We start from the raw sequence: 12,438 nt of genomic DNA, 5'->3' as shown, positions 1-12,438 counted from the left end.
CCTTTGCCTTTGTCCGACCCGCCCTGCTGCGACTTGAAGTGCGTCTGCCTGAAAAGTTTCCTGTCCACATAAAGTATCCACAGACACACTGACTTATAAGCATAAATATATGCGCACATTTAGGGACAACAACACTATTCCGTGCTATATGCGGTGTGTTTGTCTGCTGCAAACACAATGCAAAGCTAGATGGTCAGGGCCATGGCAGGATTCGCAAAGGGACAACAGGGATACCCTTTAAGGTGTGGCAGGGTGGGAAAAAATTCACTAGAAATCAAGGAATATTGAATTTGAGAGGGAATTTCAATTGAACTTTATGGGGATATGTGTTTTTAGTTTAAGGAATTTTATTATAAAGGGTGTGTTTACATTCATTTGAGTAGAAAAAAAAATAATCTAGGATTTTTTTAATAATCTTAAACAACCTATGGTTACTTTAAGAAGGCGTATATAAAATATTCTATAAAACGATCCTCTATAGTATTCAAAATATTACAGAAATGTATACATTTATACACTTTTCTTTATATCTGTAAAAAGCTGACAAACTATTAATTTCCGACCCTAGAAACCATATAAATTCTTGATTAGCATCAACAGCCGAGTCTTTCTAGCCATGTCCGGTGAAAAAATAAATTTTTCGAAATTTTGTCAAAATTTTATAAGGGGTTTTCATCGTTAAAATTGTCAAAATTTATTCAAATGTGGAAATTTTTTAAATTGTAAAACTTAGTATACAGATATGTTAGCCCTCTTAAAACTAACAAAGGAAAGTTTTCCAAATTGAAATCAAATCATTTTTAGATTAGTTATGATATTTGAAATATATTGATTTACCCAAAAAAATAGTATTTAAAAATATTGATTTAATGTCCTTAGCGTACATATATTTAAGATTTTTTGGTCCAAAAAGATAATGATTGCCAAAATACATATATACTTCAATTTTTAATCTGTAAAATATTAAATTCATTTTTCAAAAAATAATAAAAATTGTCAAAAAATTAGGTTATTTAGTTTATAATATTTATCTTAGGATATATTGCATTATGCTATATATATCTTTTCAAAAATTCGAAAAATTCTATTAGATTCTACACAAGTGCTTCCCTCAAAACGTATTTATTCTAAAAAGAATGAAATATAAGACGTACTGAGAACTTAAATACCCTTTTCCTAGGGTATCTCTATGAAAATCCTGGGGGAAGGGAGGAGGGGAAGAAGCAGCTCGATGCCATTGCCATGGGTAAACTTACTTTGCAGCTTGCTCAATGTCAGCGGCTTCACCGTCGTTGTTTTTGCTTTGCCTTTCGCCGTAGCTTCGTGTTTTTGTGCTTAATTTTTCTTCTTTTTTTTCAGGGGCAAAGATGACAACAGGTAAATAAGGCGGATGAGGAAGGAAGAGGGGAAAGGGAGGGAGGTGAGGGTACCGTGCAATGGCAGAGAGCAAAAAGTTGTGTCGGTTTGTGTTTGGGTTTTTTTGGGGCGCACTTGTGTGCGTCAATTAAGGTCGCTTATGGGTAACTCGAGCCGCAGTTATGGCCGGTCATTAAGACGAAAAAACGCCGAAAAGTATTCAACAAATTGAATCACTGGCACACCAACACACACACACTTACATACATAATACAGATGTATACATTTCTTATCTCTTTGGCGATTAAGCTTTCAAGGTGAAGTCGCATACACATGCACACCATTAAAAGCTGACTCTGAGCTTTTTCGAACTCGGTCTTCTCCTGGAGTTGCTGTTGTTTTTGTTGTTCTTGTCTTTTATCTTGGCCCGAGTTCAATGGTCTATATAATTGCAGAGATAACTTCTAAACTCTAAGAACTATAGCCTACTTATTTGGACCGAACCACTCCCCAGTAAAAATGTTGGAATGTGTGTACACTTTAAATGGAGAGTAATGGAGATGGTGGCAAAAGGACATAGAGAGCGAGAGAGCAACAGCTGATTGGACAAGGGACAAGGCAACAAGTTGCGAAAAAGCTTTCGAAGTTCGCATTGAAAGAATTCAATGCCAATAGGGAGCTTTCTACGATATCTTCGCGCTCTCCCTTTCTCTCTGTCGCTCTTTGGCGGTGTGTATGTGAGCAGGATGTTGGTGTTGCCTCCACTGAGAGAAATATTTAAAACATTAATTATGAAGCTCTACAAAAATATTTATAAAACTAATATTATTCAAATATTTTCTCCAAAAGTTTAAGCTTATAAGAGATTTTACCAAATTCTATTCGTAAAACTTTTTAATTTGAATACTATGTGTTCTTAATTTAATTTCTGACAAAAATGTCTTTTAAAAATGTTAAAAAATAAAACGACATTAAATAGAAAATATTTCACAATTTAATTATAAGATGGTAACCTAAATATTAAGAAAAAGGGTAAATTATGATTAATACAACCAAAATTATAAAAGACAAAAAGGGTTTTCCATAAACTTAAACAAGTCCTTTAATAATTTCTTCTATATCTCATAAAGTGGATTATTTATTTTTATTTTTAAAGTAATTTAATTTTAAAGTAACTTCCCTTAAATAATAGTAATTTCTCACAGTGTATTCCCATCAATTTCGGGGCACTAGAACACTCGCCATCGTTGTTGCTGCCCCTGTCGGCGGTGGCAAGGCCGAAGACGAAGCGCTTTCGAATGAAGTTGCTCACATTTTCCGTTCCTTTTTTTTTTGCAACTTGTTGGCTCTGCGTGAAAATGGAAAATCAGTAGCACGCGTACAGCTCCCAAGCGAAGGACATCTCGCGGAAAAGGATATCGCAGCGGGCGAAAGCGACAAAACCGAGCGACCAACCGAAATCGCCAATTAATGGGAACCAAGAGCCAGAACTTTCAATTGAGTTTAGTGTCACTTTGTTGCTTTGTTGCCACACTTATTTGCGGCCAAGTGCGTGTTCCGTGCAATATGGCCCAGTGATTTGGGTGAAAAGTGTTGACCAAATTTAAAGCCAAGTGTGCTCTTTCTAATCCTTTTGGTTTCTCACAAAATAAATAAAAAAGAGAATATATATCAAGTAGGTAAAGAGGAGAGTCCTTTTTTTGGGGAACTGTTGCTTCACTGCTTTCTCTCACTTTCTTCGAGGCCAAAAACTTATCTCGTCTCATTTATTATTTACCTGTTAATTTTCATAGCAAATCAAATGTGTCAGCAGCTGCTGGGCAAAAAGCCTTGATCCTAGAAATATTCATATACATATAGATAGATTCATGAGGTCCTGGCATCTTGTTTGCTTTTGGGGCTAATTGAAAAGTTAATTGAACCCCCGGCGATGGAAAGTTAATTGTGCATTAATTAGTTTGGTTTTTCGTGGGGCGGACATAAGGTGTGGGAAAAGTGGCATTCGTTGGCCAAAAATTGCAATTGGAAAGAAAATCTTTGGAATTTCGATTAAATTCCCCACGTCAAAGCAGGGGGAAAAAAATAAAACAAAAAACCTGAAAATGTTGTCCCAAAGCTTGGAAAAAACGAAGAAAAGTTGTGCACCTAAAAAAATTATGAATATCAGGAAAAACATAAATCATAAATCAACAAGTTAAAAAGAAATGTTTGATTTGAAATAATTAAATTAGACAATACTTGTAGAGTAAAGATTTATATTTGAATTTCTTAGAAATCAAGTTCCTTAACTATTTATATATATATATTTTACAAGCATATGGTAACTAATATTTTATTTATGAACATTTTTTGGTGATAAATAAGTAATTTTTTTTTTCGCCTGCCTTTCTGTCGCTTTTCCCCCATCTCTCTGCTATTTTATTTTCCAAAGGAATTGCCACAAAAATTTCGTATGCGCCCTGTGGTCCTTGTAGGCTTCTAGGCGCGGCCCCAAAATGCACCTCGCTGACTGATGAGTCCTTTGGCGGAGTCCTCGCCCTGTTTTGTTTTTTTTTGGGCCTAGTCAAGAGCAAAAAGCAAAGTTAATATAATTATTTATAGATAACGAATCAGGCGAGTGCACAAATTCGTTTTGCGAGGGGGATTGTCTTCCATCGCTCTGTCAGCGAGCGTTAATGGAGCAGCTGTTTTAGGTTTTTGTGGCAGGGGAAATTCGCTATTAACCAGAGATGATGGCAGCCCCTCCTACACTACAACAAAAACCGTATATATATTATAACCTATATATATATATAATGGTGTGAGATGGTCGTAAAAAAACCAATATGTTGCATATGCCACAACACTTTCTCTTAATGTTTCTCATTTGAAATTTATTGAGAAAAACATTAGGTTGCCATTACAGATCGATTAAAGCTTTTACTGTTGCTGTTAATTTATTATTTAGATACTGTTTTTAATTTAAAATAAAAGGGAATTTTTATATATTTAAAAGTTATGAAAGATGATGTGAAGTTATTGCTGTAGTTAACTTGAAATATGTTTAAATGTACAGAGTTTATTAATGTGGTTTAACAGAATACGAAGCATGTGAAAATTTCAAAAATTGGTAAGATTATAACTTCCGAAAAATAGGGTTTTCTATTTGTTATAAATTAAAAAATTCCCAAAAATTGAATTATTATAAAAGCTTTCAATTTCGTAGAAACATTACTTAAATGCTGCATTAATTAACTCCGATCGATTGTATTGTTTGTTTAATTTAATCAAATAATCTATAATTCAACGTATATTTAATCATTTTCTTATTTTTTCATATTTTTTCTTATATATTCTTTTACTTATTCATTAATTATTTATTATTTTTATTATTAATCTGATTGAATTAAAATTTCTCACCGTGCACAATGAGGAGTCAAATCAGGACATGTTTAGTCTGACATCCTTTTTGGCCCCCTTGCGCCTATTAAATGTTATTGTTGCTCCCGCTGCTATTCACGTGCTTCACCCAGCATCCTTGTGCTCCTGTTGCTATTCCTATTTCCATCCTTATTCATATCCCTATATATGTACTCATACTCACTCACTCGCTCCTTTCATCATCTCCCATTAAAAACGCACACGAAAGGCTTCTGGGAGCTGGGAGCACTCCATGCCGCACTCCATATATGTATATGGTTGCCTTGCCTGGGAGTCCATAAATTATATCAATGAGAGGGAGCGTATAATAGAAAAATATGTCAGCATTTTGTGGATAACAATAAATGGCAGTCCGCGGGGGAGAGAGAGGAAGGTTGTGTGTGACACGCGTTGGCACACACACATATGTGTGTGTAGCATGTTGCATGTGCCACACAATTTGTCACAATTAGAAGGACGAAAATGGCTGCAACGAGTCACGGGCCAAAAAAACACAGAGAGAGATAGGATTTGGCCAAACAATAAAAATGGAGGAGGAGGAGCTGACTTCAAGAAGGAAATCCTCAGCTGTCCGTGGAGGAGGAGGAACAGTTGCAGTTGGTTTTCCCTCTTGTTAAGATTTTTCCTTTTTTTGAAGGGTATAATGCACTCATTATAGAATTTATAGAACCTAGAGAAATAGTCTTGATGATCTGAAGTGGGGAGATTTTATATTGAATAAAGGGACTTAGCAATATTTATTAGATTTTTGTGACCAGTTCTGAAACGATTTTAATATTTTCTTGAATATTTCTTTACAATCCTTAATTTCTTTAGGGGAAGAATTATTATGCCATTATTTTTCTGTCTAATTTTATATCAATCTGTTAGATTATACTTATTACTATTATTATATAGATATATATAGTATTATATAGATTTTGAAATTTTTTTTATTATATTTCAACTTAAAGTCTTAATTACTTCCATTTGGTAGTAAAAATAGACCAAGCTTTGTATCTCATGTTTGTATATTCTTTATTTCTTTGGCCTTTTTCTTGACTTTACAGTTGACTGCTTTTGCTGGAAAGTCGTAAATCTCAATTTGGCACGAGAAGCTGCATTCCCGAGCTTCTAAGCCAAATATCTTTCTGCTTCTGCAATTACTTAGACATAGATATGAATGCACACTCATACTCATACTCAAACTCATACTCGCACTCACACTCATGGCTGGGAGTGCTCATGCATACAAATTGCATATGTATGACTTGATTGCGTTATCCTGCCCCACCCACAATAAGGTCCATCCCCTTTTTGGCATTACTCCCACATTTCCCTCTTGGTTAGCCAATGCATTTCCGTCCAAAAGCTCAACAAGCTGGAACTGGCCATAAATGCAGTGGGAAAAATAAATGTGTAAAAGTAGTAAAATAACATTAAAATAGTTGAAAGTTGTTAAAGTAATTTATTCTGTTTGTATAAAGCTAACTAGGTTAAGCTAGATTTATTAATCCTTCAAAACCTAGCAAAGATTGAATATGCTGATTTATTAATCGAATAGAAACAAAATAGGAAAGCTTTTTAAGGTAAAATTTATGGTTTTTGAAGCTGAGTTGTGCTTATTTTATTCTTTCATTTTTTAAAAATACACCATATTGTTCAAATGTAAATAAATGTCAATTAAAAATCTGTAAAGTACGCGTTCAGCAGCTCTTCTTAGGAGAATTTCACTCTTTTAAACTTGCATGATTGCTAAATGAATGCTTATTTAATATAATGCAGAAAAATCAAAAACAACCTTTTACTAAATTATTTTACATTTTAAGAGGGCTATTTAAATGTTCTTTATATACATATAAATTTCAAAACATAAATCTCATTTCCAGGGCTTTTTTCAAGTGTATTCCATATACATAGTAGAAGAAGTGGGTTTATTATATGATTTATTCAAATGATTGCACGTGTATGTGTATTTCCTCCTATATACTATACTATAAACCCTTCTTCGTGAGTGTATTTGTGCTGTTAAATTAGTTTACTTGATTTCCGCTGGACATTTCGTTGGTTGGTTCATTTTGATTTGATGGCCGACAGCCCTGAAAAGGGGTGTGAAATGTAAAAATAAAAATAAATATAGCTGCAAATATCCACACTCTCTGGACGTGATCCGATTTCCTATAAAAAACGTTACAAAAAATATTGTAAAACTGATGCCAAGCAATTTTTTTGTTTGTTTCATAAGCCCTTAATTCAAGGCTTAAACAGTTGTATAAAAGAGATTTCAGCCAGGCAGCAATAAATAATTGATGGAAATGTTTCAGGACTCAAAACTTTTTCTCGGAATTAATCTCTGATTTAAATTTCCCATGATTTAATTTTGTGAGTAAAAAATACATTATTTATTATTATTAATTAAAATATATAGTGTGATTAAATTTCAAAGAAATTGTTGGCAAAAACCATTAGATATTATATTATATTTCCTTTGGCTGCTGTTTCCACGAATTGATTTCATTAACTTCCAGGCAGAGACTTTATCAACTCACTATTTCAATATGCATGCGTTGTTTACCAAGCCATCCAAGTCATCCATATAAAAAAAAGGGCAAACATTGGGGCGGTGAAAAGTAAAATAGGTGGGTGTCCTTGAGGCGAGGCGAAAATCCTGACACAGATACACAGAGCAGCACAGGCAGTTAATTAAAAGCGCAATAAATAAACAATGGCCATGACGAAGTGGCTGCGAATGCGAATGCGGCTGTGTGGGAACATCAGCTGGGAGTTTGGGCCTGGCTTAATGCACTTATGGTCAGTGCAATATGCAAATGCAATTAAGATGCATGATGGCTCCCAGTGAAAGCCGCCCACTGGAATCGAAATCGAAATGGAAATGGAATCACGTAGACCAGGAACTGTATAAAGCACTGAACCAAAATCAATAGTGGCTGCGAGTCCCGGAATCACAAAACTTTTCAAGAACTTTTCAAATTTCTTTCACTCGCAAAAGCTAAAGCGAAAAATATTTCCATTTCTGCTAAAGAAATAAACAAAAATCCACCGGCTATTCGTGGTTTTTCATTAACAAAAAGAAGACACGCAATCAAATTAAAGAATAACACAAAAGTTTGAATGCAATAAAAGAGAGCAAGGGATTTTTTTCACTCTTTCCACTTTTACGAGCATTTCCACAAAATGAATTTCCATAAAAGCGAAGGAAAAATCACGTAAAAATTTGCAATAGATTTTTCGCAGGCAATTTGCGGCGACATTCGAGATATTGAAACCTGACTCCATGCGTCTGAGCCAGCGGTTAAAATCCATATAGCCAGCGGCATAGCACACATCGCGAGCACTCACTCTGGCTTATGGAAGCAGAAAGTTTTTCAAAAAATATATATATTTTATAGCCCAGAAAGCAGGGGGAAAATGAGGGGGAAAAGTCACGGAGGAGGTGAAATCCCAGCGACAGAGAGATGAAAGCCAAAAATGATGCCCTGATAACGATTCTGGGACTCACACACTCCTCACACAACCCGACTCATCGATTTGTCAGGACTTTTTTTTTTCTTGCAGGATGGAAGTACGGAAGGTTGATGTTGTGGGGGAATCCCCCGGAGGAGGGCAAAAAGTTCAGGGAGGCCCTGTTGCCCGGGCAAATGGCAATCAAATTTTTCAGGCAATAATTAATTTGTCCATCAGAAACTGACAATTGAAATGTCCAATCAGGTGGGGCAAAAGGAGAATGTTGTTGGAAAAAACTCTACATTTCAATGGCACTTAATTAGGTAAAAAAGGTTTGGTAAAAAAAATGTAATTTATGCTATATATTAAAGCTAATATTTGCTTTTAATGAGAGTTTATGGAAAATGTGTTTATTTATGGTTGTGGGTTTTCTTTTTTATGTTATTATTTTCTTTCTTAAAATTTTCCGATTGTTCATATGGCAGCTATATATATGTATATATATAGTCCACCGATTCGTTATGCTCCGATTTATATACTAGTAAAATTATATAGAAGAATAACTCCATAGTTTTATTTAAATAGCTTAAATGTGTTCCAAAACAAATCTCGCACATGTGGCATATGATTCCCAACTAGTTCTAACATCCCCGGAACGAAGTGCCTTCTACCGGCCACGTATCAGATATGCGTTGTGTTACAAAACTTGCAAGTCATTGTTTATTAGTGTTCAAAGTTAGTAACTGATACGTACTGGTCATAGATACTTATTGATCATGGTTACTTAATGATCATAGTTACTTAATGATCATAGTTACTTACTGGTCATAGATACTTACTCTTCAGAGTTACTTATTGCTCATAGTTTATTACTGATCATAGTTACTTAATGTTAATTGATACTTACTGATCATAGTTAGTTATTGGTTATACAAATCTCGCACATCTGTACATATGATTCCCAACTAGTTCTAACATCCCCGGAACGAAGTGCCTTCTACCGGCCTAGACTCAGATATGTGTTTTGTTACAAAAGTTGCAAGTCATTGTTTATCAGTGTTCAAAGTTAGTAAGTGATCATACATACTTACTCGTCATAGATACTTACTGATTATAGTTACTTACTGGTCATAGATACTTACTGTTCAGAGTTACTTACTAGTCATAGATACTTAATGTTCATTGATACTTACTGGTCATAGATAATCACTGTTCAGAGTTAATTACTCCCCATAGTTATTTACTGATCATAGTTCTATAAATCGTCCGATTGTTCCTATGTCAGCTATATATATGTATATACATATATAGTACACCGATTCGGCATGCTCCGATTTATATACTAGTCAAATTATATAGAAGAATAACTCCATAGTTTTATTAAAATAGCTTAAATTTGTTTCAAAACAAATCTCGCACATGTGGCATATGATTCCCAACTAGTTCTAACATCCCCGGAACGAAGTGCCTTCTACCGGCCACGTATCAGATATGTGTTGTGTTACAAAAGTTGCAAGTCATTGTTAATTAGTGTTCAAAGTTAGTAACTGATACGTACTGGTCATAGATACTTAATGATCATGGTTACTTAATGATCATAGTTACCTAATGATCATGGTTACCTAATGATCATAGTTACTTACTAGCCATAGATAATTACTCTTCAGAGTTACTTACCGCTCATAGTTAATTACTGATCATAGTTACTTAATGTTAATTGATACTTACTGATTATAGTTAGTTATTGGTTATACAAATCTCGCACATCTGTACATATGATTCCCAACTAGTTCTAACATCCCCGGAACGAAGTGCCTTCTACCGGACAAGTCTCAGATATGTGTTGTGTTACAAAAGTTGCAAGTCATTGTTTATTAGTGTTCAAAGTTAGTAACTGATCATACATACTTACTGGTTATAGATACTTACTGTTCAGAGCTACTAGTCTTAGATACTTACTGTTCAGAGTTATTTAATGTTCATTGATTCTTACTGATCTTAGTTACTTAATGTTGATTCATACTTACTGTTCAGAGTTACTTACCCATTATAGTTAATTACTGATCATAGTTATAATATATCATAATACGAATGCTTTGACAAATTATTATAATGTTAAATAAATAAAATCACCAACAGTATAGGTTACGCTTCCGAGAACAACTTTATTAAATAATTCCTTGAAATACAAACCTTTAACGTTTTCAAAGCGATTTAATTTCAATAAAACCCCGCCAACCTTCAGCTTTAATTTAAACCTAAACACGTTTAAGCCAAAAGTTTATGGCCGCCCAACGTCATTCCCTTGTCAAAAATCAAATGTCCAACAAAATGTAAGTTGGCTTAGCCCAATGAAATTATCGCTGTGCTGGGAGATCACCTTAAAAACAAAAAAAAAAATGAAATAATAAATAAAGGGAACCCAACAACACATCCGAAATTTAGATGGGCTTTGTTTATATTTAAAACTTTTGAAAACGAGAAAATGCTGCGCCTAATTGAAACTCTTTTGGGGCAAAGTCAACAAATAAACAGCTGAACCGAGACGACATCGAGGCCATTGACGTCACAATATTTGAAGGGGCTTTGGAGAAAAGTTTTCTGCCATCGGATACATATATATTCGCGGAATGAGTGTAGGTCCTTGGAGGTTGAATTCAAGACAGTGAATGTCCTTGCCCAAGCCCCTTTTTCTTAGTTCCTTAACAAGATTGAATTTGCGAATAATTCGCTAGCATAGAAACATGCATTTTCTATCGCCATCAGCATTTCTATATATCATCGGTTGAATGGATGGCAAATCGGATCATGTCAATGCATCCCAATGCAGTTTCAGCTCCCAGACAATAGTCCTTTTGATTTGCGAAGGGTTAAATGGACAAATTGGCGGGGCTCCTTTTGATCCCTTATTCCCTCTGTTTTCCTTATTTTTGGCTCCTTTCGCACAGCGATTTGCAATAAACATTTCTCGGCTTACATTGTTTATTTGTTTATGGCAATATTGAATCTGATTCTGTTTTGATTGAAACCGCAAAACGAAGGCCGACACACATTGTTGGAATAGTAAAACAAATGGAAGGTAGCAAAGTAGCAGGAAGTTTGCTAACAGATTTTGACAACTAACTGGGTTGAGAATATGTGTTTAAATTATTTCGGAAGATTTTGAAAGGATAAAATTACTTAGTTACCTAAAGAAATATAACATACATAAATTCCATTTTAAATAACTTATATTTCATGAATAAAATGATCTTAACGATCTCCTGATCATAAAACTCTTTAAACATTATAATAAACTTATAAACCTTCAATTAGAAAATTACTACGCATTATAAAAGAATTATCAGTTCACATTCACATGTGGGAAATCCCGTCAAGTGGCACTATTCTCTCTATAATCACCTTTAATCCTGAACTCAATCAACTTACCGATCTGAAAACATTTTTTATGGAACTTATACACCAAATACAACCCGCTCCCGATCAAATACAAAAACCCTGGAATAGAATAGAGCAAATAGCATTAAACACATTCCGGCAGGCAAAACCCTTTTGTAAGCCACTGTGTGCGTGTGGCCGCAGGGCTATTTACCAGGATGAATCGAGAAAGGATACGGGTAAGGGAGCAGGAGCAGGACCACAACCACGACCCGGGAAAAGCTGCCACATCTAAGTGCAATCGATGTACTGCAGCCGCACAATTTTCATTGTATTGGTGATTAATTTCTAGCCTCCGGGTGGCTACAGATGATGATGTCCTGTCGCTGCGGCCAGGACTCGGTGGTTCGTTCGCATCTCGGCTTTTGTAAACAAGTTGACAGACAGGCATCCGGAGCTCTTCGCTCCTCTCCTCCGGTCGTTGGTAGCTGCTGTATTGACGTTTGATGAGCGGATTATCATCGGCAGTTTTCCCTTGTCCCGGGACAAGTGTTGGATCTTGCCACACAATAACTGCGCCATTTCCCCCACTGATTTCCTTTCGACAATATGTGAGCGAAACTGTTGAAAATCCTTGCGGGAAATGGTTCTTAAAGGAGTGGTTTTCCTAAGAAAAATTTGTTGCAAATATTGTACAGGTTTTAAATGTTAAAATAACCTTTTAATGCGCTTTTAACTTTTGGTTTTTAATGAGAAATAAAGAGGAATTATTATATGTTCTTTATATTTATAATAAAAACAGATTTAGTGCAAATTAGTATCCTTATTCCATACTTTTAT

General features: G+C 34.9%; 1 protein-coding gene across 2 annotated transcripts in view; it reads left to right on the top strand.

The window, feature by feature from the left end:
• The window catches only part of Sytbeta (Synaptotagmin beta), a 49,034-nt gene that overhangs the window by 20,591 nt on the left and 16,005 nt on the right, over positions 1-12,438 (top strand). Inside the window, exon 1 of one of the 2 annotated variants that reach the window (XM_020942393.2) lies at positions 2,618-3,031. The exons of the other annotated variant lie outside the window; for it this stretch is intronic. The gene's annotated coding sequence lies outside the window, so the exon portion shown is untranslated. Of the gene's footprint in view, positions 1-2,617; positions 3,032-12,438 lie in introns of those variants that run through there. 2 annotated transcript variants of the gene reach the window in all.

Source organism: Drosophila serrata, unplaced genomic scaffold (genome assembly GCF_035046125.1).
Source record: "Drosophila serrata isolate PLE 108 unplaced genomic scaffold, ASM3504612v1 contig_167, whole genome shotgun sequence".
NCBI lineage: Eukaryota > Metazoa > Arthropoda > Insecta > Diptera > Drosophilidae > Drosophila > Drosophila serrata.
Note: the sequence above shows the minus strand (reverse complement) of the source record. Positions and strands in the feature narration are given on the sequence as shown.